Raw genomic sequence first — 12,691 nt, forward strand, 5'->3', positions numbered from 1 at the left:
TAACCTTTAATTCCAAGATCTTTTAAACTTTTATCGGGGGGAGGGGGAACCCCCATGCAGTCTTCACAATACTCTTGGGTAGAGAATTTCAGGGATTCATCATTCTCTGCCAGAAATTGCTCCTGTGCCCCTCAGTTTCGAATCACTGGCCTCCAATCTCGTAAGTATGTCTGGTCATTTGAGATTCTCCCACATCTCAATATCTTCCCTGCCTTGCGCCCTAAGGATCTTCCATGTTTCAATAAGTTCACTCCTTGTTCATCTGAACTCCAAAGAACATTGATCTAATTTTTAAACTTTATCTGACTATAATGATAAATTATAAGTGGCAATGTATCCATTGCTGTACTTGTGTAGATAAGCTAAGTAAACCACATCAGAATTGTTAACATCACCTTTAATAAAGTTCAACTATGCTCCTCAAGTAATTAAACATGTAAATTTTCAGCCTGCATAGTATTGTGTTTAAGTGCTCATACCCTTACAGGGATCACCCTTGGATGTTGATTTGCTACATGGCTCTTACATAAAACTTATGAAAATAGTGCTGTAAATAACAATAACTTCAGTAAATCAGTGTTAATAGGGGAGAAAAAGTAAACCTGATGGCCATTGCTCTGCGAGTTAAGTGGAAAAATTATCTCAAAGTAAAGCTTGAGTTCTGGCACACGCCATTTTGGAAAACCAGTTAGTCAGAGTACTGTGGGTTTGCTACTTGAGACTATTAATGGCATTCATACTTTAAGTGCAAAGCGAACATCATGAGTTAAGAACTGAATCATCTGTTGGAAAAGTAGATTAAGATAAATGTTAATTTACTTTTATTAGAATATATTGTTTTTTCACGTGGTGTGCATATTCTATGTTGTGGCTAAATATATTAATAATACAGAAGAGCAGGGCAGATATCCCATGTGTACTATGGTAAATGTCAATCTTTCAGCCAATGCAACAAAAAGGCAGACATTTGTGGACTTTATCTTTTACTTGTGCGAGAGATTTTGTTTTGATGGGTTATCTGTTGAATTTGATATTTAGATATTTGTAACTTTAATCATCTCAATATTTCTACAGTTTATGAATGTTCATGCGAGCTGAAATGCAGTTCTTTCATGTTTATTGTGAAATAGATTGCGCAGATTCTAGTTTCAGTATATTTTACACTTACTGAATCTTTTAACAATCTTAATGCTTATGGTATTCTTTCAGTTAATCTAGTTCTGGAGGTACTTGATGCTGAAGGAAATTTTGGGAATATTTTTGAGCTAGTTTATAATGTATGAAGTAAAATTATATCCACTTAAGTTTCTTACAGAGTTTTGGGATTTCAACTAACGCTTAAAAAGTGATAGGAACCATGAATTTTGGAAAAGGAGGGAGAAAATTGTCTGTCTTCTGAAACTAGTGAAGTATATTAGATTATCACTTGATTATGTTTTTAAGTAGACCAGAAACTGGATTTGAAGGAGTTAAACAGTTATTTTTATGTTAAAACAAAATTCACAGCTATGACCATTATCTTTTGGCTTGGAATATAGAAGATAAAATTCACATCACAGCTGAACAGACTGTTGATTAAGTTCCATCTGTAATATTATATTCAGTTCTGAGGAATGAAAGACTAATGCAAATGAAATCTGAGTGTAAGGAGTTGGAGCAAACAAACACTCTTGGATGTGTATGATTAATTAAGTTAAAAGATGAGAAAGAAAAATACATTTTCTTTAATGCAGAATAAGGGAGCATTACCTTAAAACTGTAGAGTGGTGCTTCCACAATACTATCAGAATAGACCACTGCACTTGAAGGTTAGTGTAAGTCTAGAATTCATTTTCTCTAAAAGTTAAAGGTCTCAGCTATTGAAAATTCAAAGCTGAACTTTTACTGGGTAACCGTATCAAGATTTTTAGAACCAACGAGGCTAGTGTGAGTGAAAATGGACAGCCACTATCTAATTTCTAAGAAAAGGTTAAGGATCTAAATGGCTTATAGCAGCTCCTATAAGACATCAAAGTGGTCATTTGGGTTTTGAAGTGAGTGAGAAAGTGAACCATTGACAATGTCAGCTTGCGTTTGGAAAACATGGAATATTCAAATGGAATTGCGAAGACCACAGTTGTTACCATGGATGTTTTTCCTGAAGAGGGAAGAGGTAATGTCTTTAGAAAAAATAGGAAATTTAGGCTGTGGATAGTAGGGAAGTAAAGAAATAGTGAACACAGCTGTTTGAAATTTGACTAGTTGTGTAATAGCTGATTGTGAAATACAAAATAATTTGTGACTGTTTTAAGAGGGCCTTGTTAAAGTCACGGCTAATGGCGGTATGCATGTGTAAAGGCATCTTTGTCATGCTTTATGGTTCTTTGTGATGATTATGGCTTGGAAGTTAGGCACATGTTCCTATTGTTCTCCTCCACTCTGCCGACAACCTTTTACTCCCTGCTGTCAAATAATCTATCAAAGAATTGGCAGTCTGAATGCCTGGAAAATAATTCAGCCTGTGCACTATGTCAATATCAATAAAGGCAAAGTTACAGTCATTTGGCAGGAGAGATTAAACACTAATGTTGCACATCTGAAATAACAGTACAGTTTACCAGGAATGTGCAGTAAATGAATTGGCCTATGCGTGGAATGGCAAGGTTATGGCTTTTGGCGTAAAATGTCATCAAGTTTAAAAAAACAATTGCTTTGTTAAATTAAAGTTAATAATACTGCTAAAGAAACACAGATGGAAATGCAACTATGTGTATCATTAATAACATACACTCTCAACTTCTATGGCGGCAGTGGTGGAGGCAGAAACGAGAGAGTCTTTTAAGAGACCCTAACGTTGGATAGGTACATGAAGCTTAGAAAAATAGAGGGCTATGGGTAAGCCTAGATAATTCCAAAGTAAGGACATGTTTGGCACAGCTTTGTGGGCTGAAGGGCCTGTATTGCGCTACAGGTTTTCTATGTTTCTATTATTTTGAAAGCAATCATTAACTATTAACCATAGAATGATTGCTGTTTAGTATGATTTGACTAGTTGTTTTCCAATAGTAGTATTTATAAATATAGACCCAGAATACAGAAATACCTTGTCGTAATATAAATTTTCAACTGACATAATACCGAGTTTAAAAATAAGAGCTGTTTTCACACTTGATGGCTTGCTGGGTATTTTTAGAAATGGTGTAACACCAGCTAAGCTTACGGTACTTTCAGCTGTCTTCACTGTGTGCTGCATCTGCTACAATTCTGATATGATCACACATTCTGAATGAAGCATTGGAGGAAATACAAACAAAAATCTCTTCTGTTATTAGTCTAGGATCTTCTGCGGATTCATTTGTATGAATTGGAATATATGAAGTTTGGGCACAAACTTACTCCAGATAACAGTGATAATACATGTGGAGTTAAACTGGATAGGCTGTGAAAACGCTGCAAGGGCCAATGTTTCACAGTTAATCTGCACCTATTGATCACAGTTGAAGTCACAGATACAGAGAGCAATTCAGCAAGGATACAGACCCTTCAGCCCAACAAATCCATGCTGATCATGGTGCCAACCCACCTAGTCTCCGCTTCCTGCATTCAGTCCTGCCTCTGCATGCACCTATCCACGTGCTTCTTAAATGATACTATTATACCCATCCCAAACACTTCCTTTTGTAGCTCATCCCATGTACTCACCAACTACTGCATGAAAAAGTTCAGCCTTGAGACTGTTTTTAAATATTTCCCCGCTCACTCTAAGTCTGTGCCTCCTATAAAGGGTGTTGAAAACTGTACAGTGCTCCCAGTGTGACCTCACCAACAACATGAAGAACTGCAACATCATTGCCCTGACTGTTGAAGGCAGCATGCCAGATGCTTTTTTCTCTACCCTGTCTATCTGTGATGCTTCTTTCAAGGAGCCCTGCAATTGTACAGTAATCTTCACTATCAACAATACCTATTTTCATGTCATCTGCAAGCTTACTGATCAGGTGATGTTCATTCACATCCAAATCATTTGAATAAATAACGAATAACAAGGATCCCAACCCCTATGGCACACAATTAGCAACTAGTCTCCATTCCAAGAAACAATTTTCGACCATCATCCTCTGCTTCCCACCTCGGAGTCACCTGACTAGCTCTCTGGATTCATTGAGACCTAACATTCCAGAGCAGCCTACCCCGTGGGACTTTGTTGAAGTCTTGCTAAAGTCCAAATAGACAACATCCTTCATCTACCTCTTTTTCGGTTGCCTCTTCAAAAAAAACAGAAGGTTTGTCAAGTACAACTTCGACATATGAAGCCAAGCTGTTTCCTAATCAGGCCCTACCCATCCAAATACTGATATATCCTATCCCTTAGAATTCCCTCCAGTAACTCCTCCACTACTGATGCCTGTAGATCCCTGGTTTGTGCTAGCTACCTGCTGAAACTATGGAACAATATTAGCCAGCTTCCTGACTTTGAAAACTTCATTAGTGGCTAACAATGAAGAAAATGTCTCTGCAAGGCCCTGCAATTTCTCCTTGAGCCTCCTACGAAGTCCAAGGATACACACTATCAAGATCCACCTTAATGCACTGTGGCAGCAAGTACCTCCTCCTTGGTAATGTAAATGTTTTCCATGCCATCTCCACTAGTTCCCCTTGTCTCTTGTGAAACCATGAGTTCCTCATTAGTTAAACACCAAGGAGAAATATTCATTAAAAATCCTACTCGCGGCTTGTGGCTCAAGACATAGGAAGACCTGCTGTTCTCTAAGGGGACCTACTGCCTCCCTGCCACCCTTTCACTCTTAATATAAGTATGGAACTTCTTGCGATTTTCCTTAATCTTACTTGCTAAAGTTCATCCCATACCCTCTCTTTGCTCTCCCGATTTTCCTCGTAAGAATATTATTAATCTTTATATTGAAATCAAGGGATTCATTAGTCTCCAAGTGTCATGGACTGGGTTAACCAGACCCAAACTATGCAGGTGTCCAGGAGATGTGACAATCAGCATACAAGTGCAACAAAGTAACTTAAGCCAAACTTGTTATCATAAGATAGGAAAGCCAAATAAACCACACAAAATACTACATTGTAAATCATAAAGATTTCCACAAGAATTTCTGGGCTCACTGCTTCTTCAGGGGAACTCCAAATTCCAACTCACTTGTGAAACCATCCCTGGATTCTAGGCACTGATCACGATTTCCGGTCTAGGCAAAGCTCAATGAATTTAGGGAAGATACTTCAATAAATATAAATTTCACAAGGCAGAGACAGGCAAACAAGTTTATCTTCTTTTCTCAATGCAGCCTGTCTTTTTCAAATACATCCTGAGCCCATTAACACAGTGTTCAGCATACCCTCATAAATCAATTAGACATTGTAATGTTCACTCCTCATCCATTAGTACACCAATGTTTTGGACACAGCATTCCACGGGCTTACAAAGGAACATTAATATTACATACATCCAATAAGCCAGAATCTAGGAAAGAATCCATCAGGTCAATGACAGACACAAAGAAAGAATCAATTAACCTAGCTCTCAAAGTGATTAACAGACATCCTCATGTTAATAGTGGTTGAGACAAATAAAAAATTCAGCTGCAATCAACAAACATCAGGCATTAACACACATACAGACCCCACATACCACGAGTTCAGAAAGAGTTAAATTGTCATTTTGAACTGTTCAATGTTTTACAAAATTTAATGACACACCAAATTCCTAAACCCAATGTATACTTCTTTTTCTTCAACAGAGCCTTAATGTTCTTCATCAGTCAACATTTCCTAAATTTTCTAGGTTTATCCTTCACCCTAACAGGACCATGCTGCTACTGGACTCTTGATATCACCCTCAGGCCACACTTAGATCCCCTCCAGTTCGCCTACCAGCCCCATCGTCTACCTGCTGAACCCTGTCTACGCCCACCTGGACAAGCCAGCGAGCACTGTGAGGGTCATGTTTTTTGACTTCTCCAGTGTGTTCGACACCATCTGCCCTGCTCTGCTGGGGGAGAAGCTGACAGCGATGCAGGTGGATGCTTTCCTGGTGTCATGGATTCTTGATTACCTGACTGGCAGACCACAGTACGTGTGCTTGCAACACTGTGTGTCCAACAGAGTGATCAGCAGCACTGGGGCTCCACAGGGGACTGTCTTGTCTCCCTTTCTCTTCACCATTTACACCTCGGACTTCAACTACTGCACAGAGTCTTGTCATCTTCAGAAGTTTCCTGATGACTCTGCCATAGTTGGATGCATCAGCAAGGGAGATGAGGCTGAGTACAGGACTATGGTAGGAAACTGTCACATGGTGTGAGCAGAATTATCTGCAGCTTAATGTGAAAAAGACTAAGGAGCTGGTGGTAGACCTGAGGAGAGCTAAGGCACCGGTGACCCCTGTTTCCATCCAGGGGGTCAGTGTGGACATGGTGGAGGATTACAAATACCTGGGGATACGAATTGACAATAAACTGGACTGGTCAAAGAACACTGAAGCTGTCTACAAGAAGGGTCAGAGCCGTCTCTATTTCCTGAGGAGACTGATGTCCTTTAACATCTGTCAGACGACGCTGAGGATGTTCTACGAGTCTGTGGTGGCCAGTGCGATCATGTTTGCTGTTGTGTGCTGGGGCAGCAGCCTGAAGGTAGCAGACACCAACTGAATCAACAAACTCATTCGTAAGACCAGTGATGTTGTGGGGATGGAACTGGACTCTGACGGTGGTGTCTGAAAAGAGGATGCTGTCCAAGTTGCATGCCTTCTTGGTCAATGTCTCCCATCCACTACATAATGTACTGGGTGGGCACAGGACTACATTCAGCCAGAGACTCATTCCACCGAGATGCAACACAGAGCATCATAGGAAGTCATTCCTGCCTGTGGCCATCAAACTTAACAACTCCTCCCTTGGAGGGTCAGACACCCTGAGGCAATAGGCTGGTCCTGGACTAATTTCATAATTTACTGGCATAATTTACATACTACTATTTAATTATTTATGGTTTTATTACTATTTAATTATTTATGGTGCAACTGTAACGTAAACCATTTCCCCCAGGATCAATAAAGCATGACTGACTTAAAAGCTTCCATTTGCTATCTGTTCCTTTTACTTCAAACAGGCACACCTGATTAACTTCTGCTTAATCCCTCCAAAATTAACCCTGCTTCAGTTTAGACCCTAACCTATGGACCTGTCCTATTCTTTTCCAACACCATCTTAAAACCAATAGAATTATGGTCACCAGGCCCAAAGTCTCCCTGACCCGGAATATCTGGTGGTCAAGTATCACTCATTCTATCTGCAAAGGGAGTTCTTCATCCTGGTTGCAGTGTAGCTTTCACCATTGGCAAACATCAAATTGGGACTGGAGGAGCTGAGTACTGTGATCAAATGTCACAGGACAGTGCACCCTGATGTCTTCCTGATCATCATGGGTGACTTCAACTAGTCTAGCTTGAAGAAATCTCTGACCAACCACCACTAAAATGTCAGCCGCGGAGCCAGAGGAGCCAACAGATTGACCGCCGTTACACCACTATCAAGAATGTTTTCTGTGCCACCCCATGCCCACACCTTGGAAAGTCCAATCACCTGGATGTACTAGCATTGAGGCAGAGGATCACAGTGGTGAGGACCATGAAGATGTGGTCAAGTGAGGTGGAGGAGCACTAGCAGGACTACTTTGAATTGGTGGACTGGACAATATTCAGGGATTCACCTTTGAATCAGAATATGTCACAGTTGTCATCGACTTCATCAAGACCTGTGTGGATGAGTGGGTGCCTTCGCAAACATACCAGACATTCCCAAACCGAAAGCTGTGGATGAATCAGGAAATGCACAGTCAGCTGAGGGCTAGGTCTGTGGCATTGAGGACTGGTGATTCAGAATTATATAAGAAATCCAGGTACAACCCATGGGAGGCTATTTTAATAGCATCAAAAACAACAATTCCAATTGAAATTAAAGATGGAATCAGATATTTGTCAGCACTGGCAGGGTTTGCAGGCTATTACTTCCTACAAGGCAAACCCTAACATCATGAAAGGTTGTGATGCTTCACTCCCAGATGAACTCAATGCCTTTTATACACACTTTGAAAGAGAGAATAAACCTATACCTGTGTGAATCGTTGCAGCATCTGGTGACCCTGTAATCTTTGTATCAGAAACTGGTGTCAGAACATCTTTCAAGAGGGTGAACTCTTGCAAGGTGTCAAGCTCCGCTAGAGTGCCTTGTAGGGCACTGAAAACCTGAACCAGTCAACTGGCAGGCGTGTTCAAGGACATCTTCAAGCTCTCACTGCTACAGTTGGAGGTTCCCACCTGTTTCAAAAGGGTGACAATTATACCAGTGCCCCAGAACTGCTTCAATGACTATCACATCTACAGTGATGAAGTGCTTTGTGAGGTTGGTCATGGCCAGAATTACCTTCTGCTCCTGCCCAAGCAAGGACGTGGACCTGGACCTGTTTCAGCTTCCCTATCATCACGATAGGTCTACAGCGGATACAAAGCCTTGAACCACCTGGACAATAGCAATACCTACATCAGGCTTTTGTTTATTGACTACAGCTCAGTGCTCAACACAATCATACCTTCAGTACCAATTAACAAGCTCCAAAATATGGGCCTCTGTACCTCCCTCTGCAACTGGATCCTTGACTTCCCCATTGGGAGACTACAGGCAATGCAGATTCTCTCTGGCAATCAATAGCAGTGCACCTGAAGAATACATGCTTAGCCCACCTCTCTACTTTCTCTACACCCATGACTGTGTGACTAGGAGTCTATAAATTTGCCAGTGACCCAACTGTTGTTGGCAGAATTTCTGATGGTGATGAGGAGGCATACTGAAGTGAGATAGATCAGCTAGTTGAGTGGCATTGCAACAAAAACCTTGCACTTAATGTCAGTAAGACCACAGAATTAAATGTGGACTTCCGGAAGGGGAAGTTGAGGGAATACACACCAGTCTTCATCGAGGGGTCAGTAGTGGAATGGGTGAATGGTTTCAAGTTTCTGGGTATCAACATCTCTGAAGATTTATCCTGGGCTCAATATATTGATGCAATTACAAAGAAGGCAGATTTTTGAGATTTGGTATGTCACCAAAGACTTTAGCAAATTTCTACAGATGTACTGTGGAGCGCATTTCAACTGGTTGCATCACTGTCTGTATTGAGGGGCCACTGCACAGAATCAGGAAAAAGCTATGGAAAGTTGCATACTTAGCCAGCTCCATCATGGGCATTAGCCTCCCTCCTACTGTACAAATTTCATGACGTATGCCAATGATATTAAACCTGATTCTTATTTTAATTTCCAAACAGTTTCTGTACCATCCCAGGCCTACACTTTGGCAAATCCAATCTTTAGGAGTGGTTCCACTCCCAATGTATCCTTGGAGACTAATGGTTGCTGTGAATGGATGGTCAAGGGAGGTGGAGAAGCACTTACAGGACTGCTCTGAATTAGTGGACTGGACCATATTCAGGGATTCATCTTTGGATCATCACCAACTTCATTAAGACCTGCATGGATGAGTGTGTGCCTTTGAGAGCATGCTCAAACCAGAAATCCAGAGAGATTCTCATTCCATAAAAGGCTGAATTTGTGGTGTACAATGCTGGTGATCCAGAACTCTACAAGAAGTCCTGTACAGCCTATTGTGAGAATGAAAAGGTACTTCAGTGTGAAGTTAGAAACCCAATTGGGTGCATAACAGCTGTGGCAGATTTTGCATGCCTTTACTTCCTATAGGGTGAAACCTGTTGGGATTCTGAGCAGGAACAAGTCACAATGTAAAACAGTAGCCAGCAAGAGCAAGTTTAGTAATCAGGGTAGGCAAGGGCCTACTAAAAGTAGGGAAAGGGATACTAGGTTAAACACCATTTATTTCAGTGCACGAGGTTTAACAGGTAAGGTGGAGACTGGTCTGCCTTCTTGGCAATGTGAGATTTTTAAGTCTCAAGCCAGCATGAATTCTGACATCCACTCTACTATACGCTGCAGGGCCTTTTCAATTCAGGCAGCAGAAACTTATCAGTGGTCTGCCTGATCAAATATCATGCAGCAGCCTTCTCAACCAGTAGCCACCCAGTGGGCTGCCAAGGTGGCTTAAAAGCCGATCATACAATGTGTTGCTGCAGAGTGAAGACATCATGACAGCTGCCTATGCAATTTGTCAGCAGGTAGCTGGGATAGTATTTTTTCATTTGGTAGTGGTAAAGCTGTTGAAAGGTAATGTGTGTACTGTTAAGGCATTGGAGGTAGGCTTACAGTTACAGCAAATCCCCTACTGTCCCTGTCTGCTTCTGACAAGAGAAAATAAAACGAGTTCTTGCTCTATTTTCCTGCTATTGTAGCTGCAGCAGCAAAATAATTTGAACTATTCGTATCCATTATTCTTGCCAAGTTTCAGGTAGGAGAATTATTGTATAAACTCTGTTGCGTTTGTCCTCCTACTGAGAGCTATTATTCTCTCTTTCATTAGTTTATTTTGTATTGTATTCTCTTAGATCATCTTCTAGTATTGCTGTATTCCAGGGAATGCCAATTTCCACAGCCATTCATGGAGAGAACTTGTATGTATGGAAACTAGCCTGTCAATTTTGATAGCTGAAACAACTATAGTAAGCATCAGGTGCTTTTGAGGAACAACTTGAATAAATTAATTGGACAGTAACATGTGCCTTTTATGATTACTAAAATTTGCTGTATTTTTCAGGGGGAAGCATGCTGAGTTGTATGTGTTTAAGTGTCTTTGAGTGGATAGTTACCTCCCATAAGTAACAGTGAGCAGCAGACTAGGGTGTTGTAAACGTTGATTTGCAGGGGATATGAGAAGTTGTGTGTGTGAGCTCCAAAATGACAGTGTTAACATTAAATCTGCATATTTTCAGCAGGCGCTCAACTGAATGATCAGTAAGAGAGGAGTTGATGTGCACATCACTACTTCTAGGGGCACTTGAAAAGCTAGTCAAGACAATCTCAAGCCTCAAAGTTAGACTGTGATGCCTGAGGTGTGAAATGTGAATTGTGCTGACTGGCATATGGGAAAAGATAGTATTGTATGCAACAATCTTGAATGCTGTAAGTGTGTAGGGTATGTAGATCATGACTCTGCTGCTACTGTACCTATAAAAAGTATTCTGCTCCCCCGCCCCAAGGAGTCTTCATGTTTTATTGTTTTACAACATAAAATCACAGTGGATTTAATTTGGCTATTTTTGACACTGATCAACAGAAAATACTCCTTTGTGTCAAAGTGAAACAAATCTCTACAAAGCAATCGAAATTAATTACAAATATAAAACACAAAATAATTTTTACATGAGCATTCACCCCTTCAAGTCAGTATGTAGTAGATGCACCTTTGGCAGTAACTACAGCCTTGAGTCAGTGTGGATAGGTCTTATAGCAGACTGCTTCAGGTTTTCCTCCAGAATTTCCCTGTATTTTGTTACATTCATTTTACCCTCTACCTTACCTTCACAAGTCTTCCAGTGCCTGCTGCAATGAAGTATCCCTACAGCACATGATGCAGCCACCACCATGCTTCATGGTAGAGATGGTGTGTTTTTGATGATGTGCAGTGTTTAATCTGATGGCCAAAAAGCTCAATTTTGCTTTCACCAGACCATAGAACATCTTCCAGCTGACCTTAGAGTCTCCCATATGCCTTCTGTCAAACTCGAGGTGAGATTTCATGTGAGTTTTTTTTTCAACAGTGGCTTTCTCTTTGCCATTCTCCCATAAATCTGCAACTGGTGAAGCACCAGTTGTGTGCACAGTCTGTCCCATCTCAGCCACTGAAGTTTGTAACTCCTCCAGAGTTGCCACAGTTCACTTGGTATCCTCCCTCACTAGTCCCCTTCTTGCATGGCCACTCAGTTTTTTGAGGGTGGTCTACTTTAGGCCGATTTACAGCTGTACCATATTCTTTCCATTTCTTGATGATTGACTTAACTGTACTCCAGAGGATATTCAGTGACTTAGAAATGTTCTTATATCCATCTCCCGACTTGTGCTTTTCAATAACCTTTTCACGGAGTTGACTGGAGTTTTTCTTTTGTCTTCTTGGTGTAGTTTTTGCCAGGATACTGACTCACCAGCAGCTGGTCCTTCCAGATACAGGTGTATTTTTACTGCAATCAATTGGAATACCTTGACTCTGCACAGGTCTCCAAAAACAGATCTTCAGTTAACTAATTATGTGACTTCTAAAACCAATTGGATGCACTAGTGATAACTTGATGTGTCATATTAAAGGGGGTGAATGCTTATGCAGTCAATTATTTTCTGTTATATATTTGTAATTAATTTAGATCACTTTGTAGAGATCTGTTTTCACTTTGACACAGAAGAGTCTTTTTCTATCGATCAATGTCAAAAAAGCCAAATTAAATCCACTGTGATTCAGTGTTGTAAAACAATAAAACATAAATACTTCCAAGGGGGTGAATACATTTTCTGGGCACTGTAACTGGGGCTTCAATGACTGAACTCTTGCAATATGTTCAACTGGGATAGAAGCTCTACAATTTAGCAGGATGCATCACAATTCTGCTTTTTTTTGTATTTATAAGTCACTATATCTTTGCTAATTGATAAATAAAGTATTTTTTGGGGAATTTGCTATTGAATGTTCATGGATCTCATTGCAGTTTATTAAGTGTACACAGAGGGGTATTT

General features: G+C 40.5%; 1 protein-coding gene across 3 annotated transcripts in view; it reads left to right on the forward strand.

Moving 5' to 3' along the window:
• Positions 1 to 12,691, forward strand: part of LOC134353340 (transmembrane gamma-carboxyglutamic acid protein 3) — a 43,472-nt gene that overhangs the window by 9,521 nt on the left and 21,260 nt on the right. The window contains exon 1 of one of the 3 annotated variants that reach the window (XM_063061371.1): positions 9,541 to 9,679. The exons of the other annotated variants lie outside the window; for them this stretch is intronic. The gene's annotated coding sequence lies outside the window, so the exon portion shown is untranslated. Of the gene's footprint in view, positions 1 to 9,540; positions 9,680 to 12,691 lie in introns of those variants that run through there. 3 annotated transcript variants of the gene reach the window in all.

Source organism: Mobula hypostoma, chromosome 10 (genome assembly GCF_963921235.1).
Source record: "Mobula hypostoma chromosome 10, sMobHyp1.1, whole genome shotgun sequence".
In the NCBI taxonomy this organism is placed as follows: domain Eukaryota; kingdom Metazoa; phylum Chordata; class Chondrichthyes; order Myliobatiformes; family Myliobatidae; genus Mobula; species Mobula hypostoma.